This window comes from Olea europaea, chromosome 10, assembly GCF_002742605.1.
Source record: "Olea europaea var. sylvestris chromosome 10, O_europaea_v1, whole genome shotgun sequence".
In the NCBI taxonomy this organism is placed as follows: Eukaryota; Viridiplantae; Streptophyta; class Magnoliopsida; order Lamiales; family Oleaceae; genus Olea; species Olea europaea.
The window spans coordinates 15,081,587-15,090,620 of NC_036246.1; the positions used below are offsets into that span (position 1 = coordinate 15,081,587).

The 9,034-nt window shown below is 33.5% G+C and overlaps 1 long non-coding RNA gene across 2 annotated transcripts in view; it reads left to right on the top strand.

Annotated features, from left to right (window-relative positions):
- The window catches only part of LOC111401356, a 30,919-nt gene that overhangs the window by 13,655 nt on the left and 8,230 nt on the right, over positions 1-9,034 (top strand). Inside the window, exon 3 of one of the 2 annotated variants that reach the window (XR_002703995.1) lies at positions 2,353-2,991. The exons of the other annotated variant lie outside the window; for it this stretch is intronic. This is a non-coding gene — a long non-coding RNA (uncharacterized LOC111401356). Of the gene's footprint in view, positions 1-2,352; positions 2,992-9,034 lie in introns of those variants that run through there. 2 annotated transcript variants of the gene reach the window in all.

Consider the following 9,034-nt stretch of genomic DNA (forward strand, 5'->3'; position numbering starts at 1 on the left):
AATCTTTGACCATAATCTACTTTGCTCGACAATTTCAACACTCCAAAAGGAAACACTTTATAAACGATAAATGGTCCCAACCAACGTGATTTAAGCTTTCATGGGAAAAGCTTCAAGCGAAAATTGAAGAGCACTTCTCCTCACTTGAATTCTCTCCTTAAGATCATCTTGTCATGCCACTTCTTAGTTTATTCCTTGTTTCGAAACTCCTCTTGTTTATCAAGTTGAAGACGACGATTTGGACCTATTTTCATAACAAAGTTCAGTTTTTTCATAGCCCAGTAGGCTCGATGCTCTAATTGCACCATTAAGTGACATGCTTTTCTAAATAGCAACTGCTATTGTGACATTCCAATTGATGTTTTGAATGTCATTCGGTATACCCATAATATCTTATCTAGCTCCTAATAGTTTATTGTTTACTATCTTCTCCAAAATTTGTTTTACCTTCCCGTTGGAGGTCTCTGTTTACCGATTTGATTGGGGATGATAGCCAAGTGTCAACTAATACTTTGCTTGTAGAAATTTGAAAAGATATTTTTCTTTATAAATTTCAAGATAACTTTTGTATCGTTTGTTGGTGTGTAAACAAAAGCTTCTACCCACACTTTGAAACATAGTCCACAACAAGTAGAATATACACTTGGCCAAAGGAATATGGGAAAGGACCCATGAAGTCTATTCTCCTAAGAATTTCTTCTTTTGGCATCTTCCCACAGGCCAAGTAATTAACAAAATTAGCATACCATGTGAGTTTCTGTGAAACTGGTAAGAAGAGTCAGTCTCTTGGATTTGACTTTTATCATTCACTTTTTCATTCTCTAGCCACACAAGATGATCGACCACTACATTTTTAATGCATTTCTTGTGCCAAATCTCTACATCAAACTCTTCTAGCAACAAGATCCACAAAATTAAATGAGGTTTTGTATCCTTCTTCGCAAAAAAATATAGGATTGCTGCATGTGTGTAGATTATCACCTTGGTGCTAATGAGATAGTGACGAAATTTATGGCAAGCATAGACCACCATTAACATCTCTTTTTCCATTGTGGTGTAATTAAGTTAAGCTCCATTCAGAGTTTTCCTAGCATAGTAAATGGCTCAAAAGATTCTTACTTATCAAATCGTTGTCCGAGTATTGTTCCAACTATATGATCTCTGGCATCATATGACCTAAAGTGGTTGACTCCAATCCATCATAACTGGGGCAGTAATCAACTTCTCCTTGATTATATCAAATGTCTTGAAATTCTTCATCAAACACGAAGATAGTATATCTTTCTCTAGAAAGTTGCATAGCTTTGAGAAATCTTTAATGAACCTCATAGGGAACTCAGTATGTCCTAAGAAACTTTGAATTCTGTCATATCAATCTTCGCTCTGTCAACTTCCAATCTCTTAGATTTTCATAGTGGCTTAGCACACTCCCCTCTTTTACCATGAAATGACATTTCTCTCAGTTAATAACTATTTTTTTTTTACTTGACAACTTATAACACCGAAGAGAGGTTGTGAAGGTAATCATCAAAAGATATATCAATAATAGAGAAGCTATTTCCTCTACCATGTCTACAAATCATGAATCTCTAAAGAGTAGCTGGGCATTACATAAACCAGAAGGCATAAGTCGAAAAGTAAAAAGTTAAGGGCAAGTGGAAGTAGTCTTTTCTTGATCAGTGAACGGGAGTAAAAAGATATTTTCTTGTTGCTTTGTTTAACATCTTGCTGTCAATACAAACCCTCCAACTTGTTACAGTTCTTGTAGGAATCAACTCATTGTTGTCGTTCTTGACCACGGTCTAAAACTAGTAAATACAACACTTTAGCTATTTTTCCTTTTCATCTTTGGTAAGTGATGAAGATTTAGTCACCAGCGAAGTAGAATCCTCATACAAAAAAATGCATAACGAAGTTGGTCTTTCTTAAACTCATATTCAATACTTACAATCCTCTTAGCCTCATCAAGACTAATAGGCAACTAAATATCCTCAATCTGTGATGGATTACTTTTAATTGGAAAAGCTTCAAGAGCCAATATACAATCAACCTAGTCTTTGCTCTTTTATATAACCTCCAACAGTAGTAATGTCTTCTTTTGTTGCACTAATCACCATACTATACTCTAATGGACATCAAAGACCTCTTCTATTGCTTTAACACAGAATCAAGTGAAGTTAATTCAAGTATTGGTGTCTTTTTATGAAATTTCATGGCCATAGATGTTGAAATAACTTCTTCTTCATTGATGAGCAATGTCAACTAAGAGTGTTGACTAACGGTTGATTTTACGTTTTGATTATAACAAACAAATTACTTTTATCTCTAACAATTGAATTCAAATCTTTATAGCTATTGTGGCAAACTTGATCAATTGAAGACAAAAAGGTCGTTATCAAAAGAATCGCAAATTGGCACCCAATGAAAATCAAGATGGACGCCGAGCATGGATGCCAAATCAATCAATACACCTCATCAAGTTAAACATCGAAGATATTATTTGAATTCAAGTGTAAAGGTAAAATACTTTAATTGTTAGCAATGAATCATTCAAAACTCAAGAAGAATCTTTATGCATGAGAAATAATTATTTTATAATGATACTATCTAAAAGTTAATTTTCAAGAGGTAAGAATCTCAGCTTGATATTTAAACTTCTCATATATGTCACTTATCTTGAAAAATAAAGTGAGAATGCCTTCAAAAGACCACATTTTTCAAAACGATCAAAGAAGGAAAAATCAAGGAAAATTCTGTCTAAGCGAGCGTCTGATTTATCCAACAATCCAATTTTTAACCGTTTTGAATTCTAACGGCTAGTTCGGTATTAAATGGTCTCATTGAGTCGTCCAATTGGTCAGAAACTTTGCTTTTTAACTGCTACAAATACCACATCACTTTGCATTCATTTTAACACTGTTGAGAGCATTAAAGTTTGATACTCTTGAGCCAAATTATTGAATACACACCTAATTTATTTTTATCAAATCATTTATTTATTGAAAAATATTTGGTTGAATTAACATATTTCTCTCTTGGTACTCAATTTTGATTATATCATTTCTTGAAAGAGAAGTTTCAAATTGTAAAATTATTACCCTTTGAATTTGTGGGTCATATAGAGGCCCCGTAAAATTCTATATTGAATAAGGATTGGTGCTCCTTTGATTAGTCATCAGAAGTATTGTAAAGATTGGATTGCACCATATGTCAATATATATAGTGAAAAAGACCTTTTCATGACGTAGAGTTTGGTAACGGAGGACGTAGATCATTGGTTGAGATTGAACCTCCACAATTATATTGTTTGTGCTCTCTTTCTTTTTACTTATTAATTTTGTACATAATTATTTCATAGATTTATTTGCTATCAAATTTGTTTAAATTTGAATTTATTATCAAAAAAGTTTTTAACAACCAATTCACCCTACTCTTAGTTAGCTATTTTTGGGTTATCAAAGAGCTCTACCGATTTTCAAGTATCAATGGAATCTACTAATTTTCTTCCATTTCCAATATTAAACAATTAGCTGGAAAGATGAATTCATCAACTTTCACCAATACATACATCTTCAATGATCACTCGTGGGTATGTAAGGGATCTATCAACTAGCTGCAAAATGACTGTTGTTGGCTTTACTTTATCGAGACTCAACTTCTTGAATACTGTATAAGGATATCAGATTGATGCTAGGTCTAATATCATAGAGTGCTTTATTGAAGGAAAAACTACCTATTGTGCAAGAAATAGTGAAGCTTCCAAGATCTTTCAATTTCTAAGGGAGCTTCTTTTAGGGAATAACACTACATTTCTTTGTCAATCTCACTATTTCATATTCCTTTAACTTAATCTTCTTTGACATCAAATCTTTCATAAATTTGACATAGTTTGACATCAGTTCTATGACATCGACAGATAAGATATTAATGTGGATTTTCTTAAAAATATCCAAAGACTTGGCAAACTATGCATTCTTCTAAAATCTGTGTGGAAACAAAATGTTGATTTGATGATTTGATTATTAGAGAATAAGATAAAATTATGCTTAGGAGCCTTATTGGTTTTCTCTTCCTACATCTCCTGTATTGCAATAGTATTTTCTTCCTTAATAAAGTGTAAAAATCGATCCCTCTATAAGCATGCTCTCTCCAACTTCTTTATTGCTTCTTAATGTGATAGCCTTGCAATGCTCCTACGGGTTTACCTTTGTATCGCCTAGAAACTTTCGGTTCGATTGAGAATTTATTGATGTAGCCAACTGACCAATCTACACCTCAAGATTCTTCATTGTAGCTCCCATATTGGTTATATGAGTCTCAATATTGTCTAAATGAGAATCATCTTTGTTGCATCTCGACCATATCTCCGAAATAAAAGTTTCCAAGATGTTTTCTAATGATGGTTTCCCTTTAGAAGGTATCATATCGAGCCAAATCCCTCCCAAGTAGTGATAGATCTATTCGACAATGATTGAAATCATACTTTTTTGCTTTATCCCTTAAGGAGAAGGAAAACAAATGCAGTCTAATTGCGTCTTTAATGCCTTTCATTTTCATGGTATCACAAATCTCCAGAAAAGAAGCCAGGTGAGCATTAGGATTATCTAGTGAAGATACTTAAACTGATTCTGTACACCATTCTGGCTTCAATTCAAAGTTGTTTGTAGCTGTCTGGCGTGTAATATTGGAGTAGTTGTCATGTTGTCATTGACAATTAATTTGATAGTCCAAAATAGCCCGCTATTGATTATTTTCATTCGCTGCCCATTTTGCCATTACTTCAAGTTCATTTTTTCTTATACCCTTTAAAAATCAAAAAGTTCTTTCAATCTCAGGACTAAAAACTCTTACTGCATTACGAATAGATGAAATAGCATGGCTTATTTCTTTCAAGCCATCACAAACAATAAGATTCTCAATATGAGCACAAAAATTCATATGAAGCATTTATCTGTCCATTACTAGATCGTTCTTCTTTTCCTCAAAACAACTCTTCAATTTCAATAATACTACATCATTGGATAAGGCATTATAAACAAACACATAAAAAATCTTATTGATTTCCCAATCATTAAGACAAGAAATCAACTCATATCCTACCATACGTCCTTTATGGCTTGGGACTTAAATGAAACTTATAGTCCTTTTCAGTCTCCAATCATTATCAATCCAATAAGCAGTTAAAGAAAAATAATTAATAGTTTGTATCAACATCCAACAATCAGTAGTCAAACAAACTCAGATAATATTTCTTTAAGGAATTACAAATTTTGGGAAAAAGATTCCTTGTATAGCACTATTGAAATAATCATAGAAAGTAAATTAGTTTCATTATTATTGGTTAATGATTTAATAAGTTCACAACGCATGTCCTCACCTGATATCTAAACTAAACTAAAATTATTCCAAAATCATATGAAAATGGGAAAAAAAAACATATATTTTCAACCATCCGAATCATAATTCAACAAAATTACGTTAGCAAATCACGTACAAAGTTTCAGAAGCCCTAACATAAACTCTCATTTGACTCTTGTTTGCCATTGCTGAACGAATCACCAATCTCCTTTGCCTGTTAATATGCTAAATCTACCTAAACACCTCTTTTTCTCTACTCTTTCGATAAGTCTCAGATTCTCATTTTAAGTCATTTTTTGTTGTTCTTTCTTTTATTTGTTGTTTTTGAACTTATTATATGCTTGTGAATTGTAGTTTGGATAGAAAAATAATTGTTTATGTGCCAAGATGATTAATGAACTTGTTTGTTGTTTGGAAAGAACGAAGGACGGATCGTATTGATTGTGTAAAAATGTTAAAGTTTTCTAATTAGTACTACTACCTTCTACTTTCATAAAGTAATTAAAGAGTGGAATTCGTCAATTCACAATAAGTCAATACTCTATCAATTTTTGTACATCTAAATATATCCGATTCAATTCTTATTTATCATCTCATTGGCAAGACGAAATGAGTTTTAACCAAAAAATAATAGGAGAATGTAATTTTATCTTTACCAATTACTATATGGCAATATGAATGTCAAACAAGAAAAGGTAAATAAAATTGAACAAATATATATTTGTTCTATTAACATCTTTTAACAACCAACTTTGAAAATAATTTATTCATGGGTTTCATTGTAAATATGAATGTAATTTAACATTTAACATTATTAGTTCTTGTTTAAACTTATATGTTAACTTATATTAAATATATTACTATAATGTCGATAGGCAAATTGCAGATTAAAACCGAACAAAATCGTAAATTATGGTTTGGTTTGGTATGGTTTGGTTTGATTCGAAAAATAAAATCGTTTGGTTTGGTTTGAAAAAATTTCAAACCACATAAAATAATTTGAGTTAAAAATATAACATAAACCGCCCAAACCGAACTGCGTTCACCCCTGGCCAATGATGCAATTCTGGAAGAGGATGGCCCTAAAGATATGAAAGTGGATGAGAAAGGCAAGAAGGCAAATAAAAGGTCCGAGGTGTGCGATCATTTTAAAATTTGAGTAGATGAGAAGTATAAGCATCATTTTGAATCACATCACGCAGTTGTGCAAAAAGTATCCGTACAAGACAAAAAGCAAAAGAAAATGACTGGCTATAGTACGTATAAAATTTGTGAACTTTCTAAGGGTATAAGAACCTATCAAGTTTGTTCAGAAAAAGCTTAGAGAACAAATTACAAGTTACTCATATTGTTTGAGTTACCTTTTCGGCAGGTAAAAGATGAAGGTTTTCAATTATACAAGATATTTTTCCAAAATTTATATTTCCTTCAAGGATGACAATGTCATATAAGATATTTTTCCTAAAATTCACAGAGTTTGTGTGACTACTGATTGTTGGACATCGATAAAAAATGTTAGTTATGTGATTTATGATTATTGCTTAGGTTAAGAGTTGCTCGACTCTATGTTTAAGTTACTGTAATATGCAATCAATTGACTACTCTATTTTCTAACCATGAATGTTTGTTTGCTTTTGCTAATAAAGGGCTGTTGGCTTATTTTGGGGTGTCGGGCCGAGCCCAAGCCGGCCCATGTGGCTTGAAAAAAAAAACGTAAGGCAATTGGCTGCTACCTTTGTAAAGGCAATCTAGCGCCTTTAAACAAAGGTAGCCAGCTGCCTTTTAAAGGGAAAAAAAAAAGGAGAAAAAGAAAAAAAATTGAATCGGCTCGGCTCGACCCGAAAAAAGCTCGTCTTCAAAAAGCTTGAGCAGAACCCGAGCCTTGATTTTCGGCTCTCGACCGGGCTCGGCTCGTTGTCATCCGTAACTTAAACCATTCTAACATTACAATCAACAAATACATTGATCAAAGGTCCACCGTACCCACAGATGAAATGTGATTTTCCATTATGATTTACAATAAAACTCCTACAGATACAAAAGCATGGTGGTGAAGTCCATGATCTTCACCCCTTAGTCCATGAAAGCCTCCTTTGAGCCTCAGATTATACCCAAACATTAGCCCAACAACCCTACAGCCAAATAGTCCCTACAAAACGTGGCTACATTCACCAACCAATTTTTCTTCAAATTCCTCCATGAATGACAGTGTCAATGAACTTGTTGCAAATTTAATACTAGAATATTTATATTGTAGTGTACCTATCAAAAGAAGTATTTATATTGAAGTACAAACTTAATGTTGGAATAATCGGTCTATATTAAATTGATAAAGGCAAAGAGTAATGGATCGAATTGGGGTAAAAATTCAAATAAATAAAAATGTCCTCAAATATCATCGAACACAAATCATAAAAATTATCAACACAAATATTCGAAGTGAAGCAGCAAGTTCAACGGATAGACACAAATATTCGTTATTGTCCTTGACAAGAAAATAACTATCAAAACAAAAATTACCCACTGGAACGGAATGGGATGACTATGTGAAACCAACAATTATATATATTGTGAGATATTGTAGCTCTATTCCAGAAGGTTGGCGTTGCCCCTTGTCACTTGATCCGAGAAACGAGAATAAAGTGGTTAACCAGCTCTCATCTTTCTATAACTCTTTAACTCAAATACTTTTGTTAATAGTATTCCATATTATTATAGCATTTTATATTTTATATCGTCCATAGTTCAAAGCACTTTAGCTTAAATAGTGGTTGATTTGTGCCAAAAACAAAAAACAAAAAAACTTGAATGGTGGTTGATTTGTGCAAAAAATAATAATAAAACATATAGCAAAGTTCATAAAATTAAGGAAATATATAATGTACCTTAACTAATTAGGTATGTTCTTGATCATCAAAATAGTTTTTCCAGAAAAGGGAAGACCTTTTCAATAAATGAAACGACAAGCTGTTGGAATTAATTGAATTTGATTTGGGTTTGATTTGGGTTTAAAATATTAAATGTAATATTTAATGATATGGGTCATTACAATTAATTTGAGTGAATTGGAAAAGTCTCCAATATAGGCCCCTATGTTGATAAGCCCATTTTAAGTGGTTTTTATATGGAAAGGAGTCCCACATCGAAAGTTTACAAGAAAATAGTCTTGTTTATATAGTGGGTTGTGTAAATAATATATAATTTAATATGTTACCTACCACTTGGCTAACTTTAGCTAGCCAAAGGCTAGCAAACTAGCCAAAGGCTAGTCACCACTAGAGTGGTGCTTCGCACCACTCGGACCCGGTCCCGGTCCCGGCACGCGCACGTCGCAAAGTACGCATTGGGCGCTTTAGAGGCGCACTTGGCACTTCGCACGTACGCATCGTCGCGAGGAGCTGGGGAGCCTTATAGTTTTCGAAAATGGACTCGTGGTTCGATGACGTGGCAGCACAAGGTGGCGCACGAGTGGTAGGTCGCGTCCCTTCGTCCTGCATGGCGGTTAGGTGTACGCGTGGCATCCGTATGGCTGTGACTGTTCAGAAATTGGTGAATAGGCATAATGAATGGACACTTCACTTCATGGTTCAATCTGGGCCGTCAGATCATAAAAATAGTGCGATCCAATGGCTAAGACGAATCAGACCAAGTGGTGTACCAGTTCCTGAAATGTCAC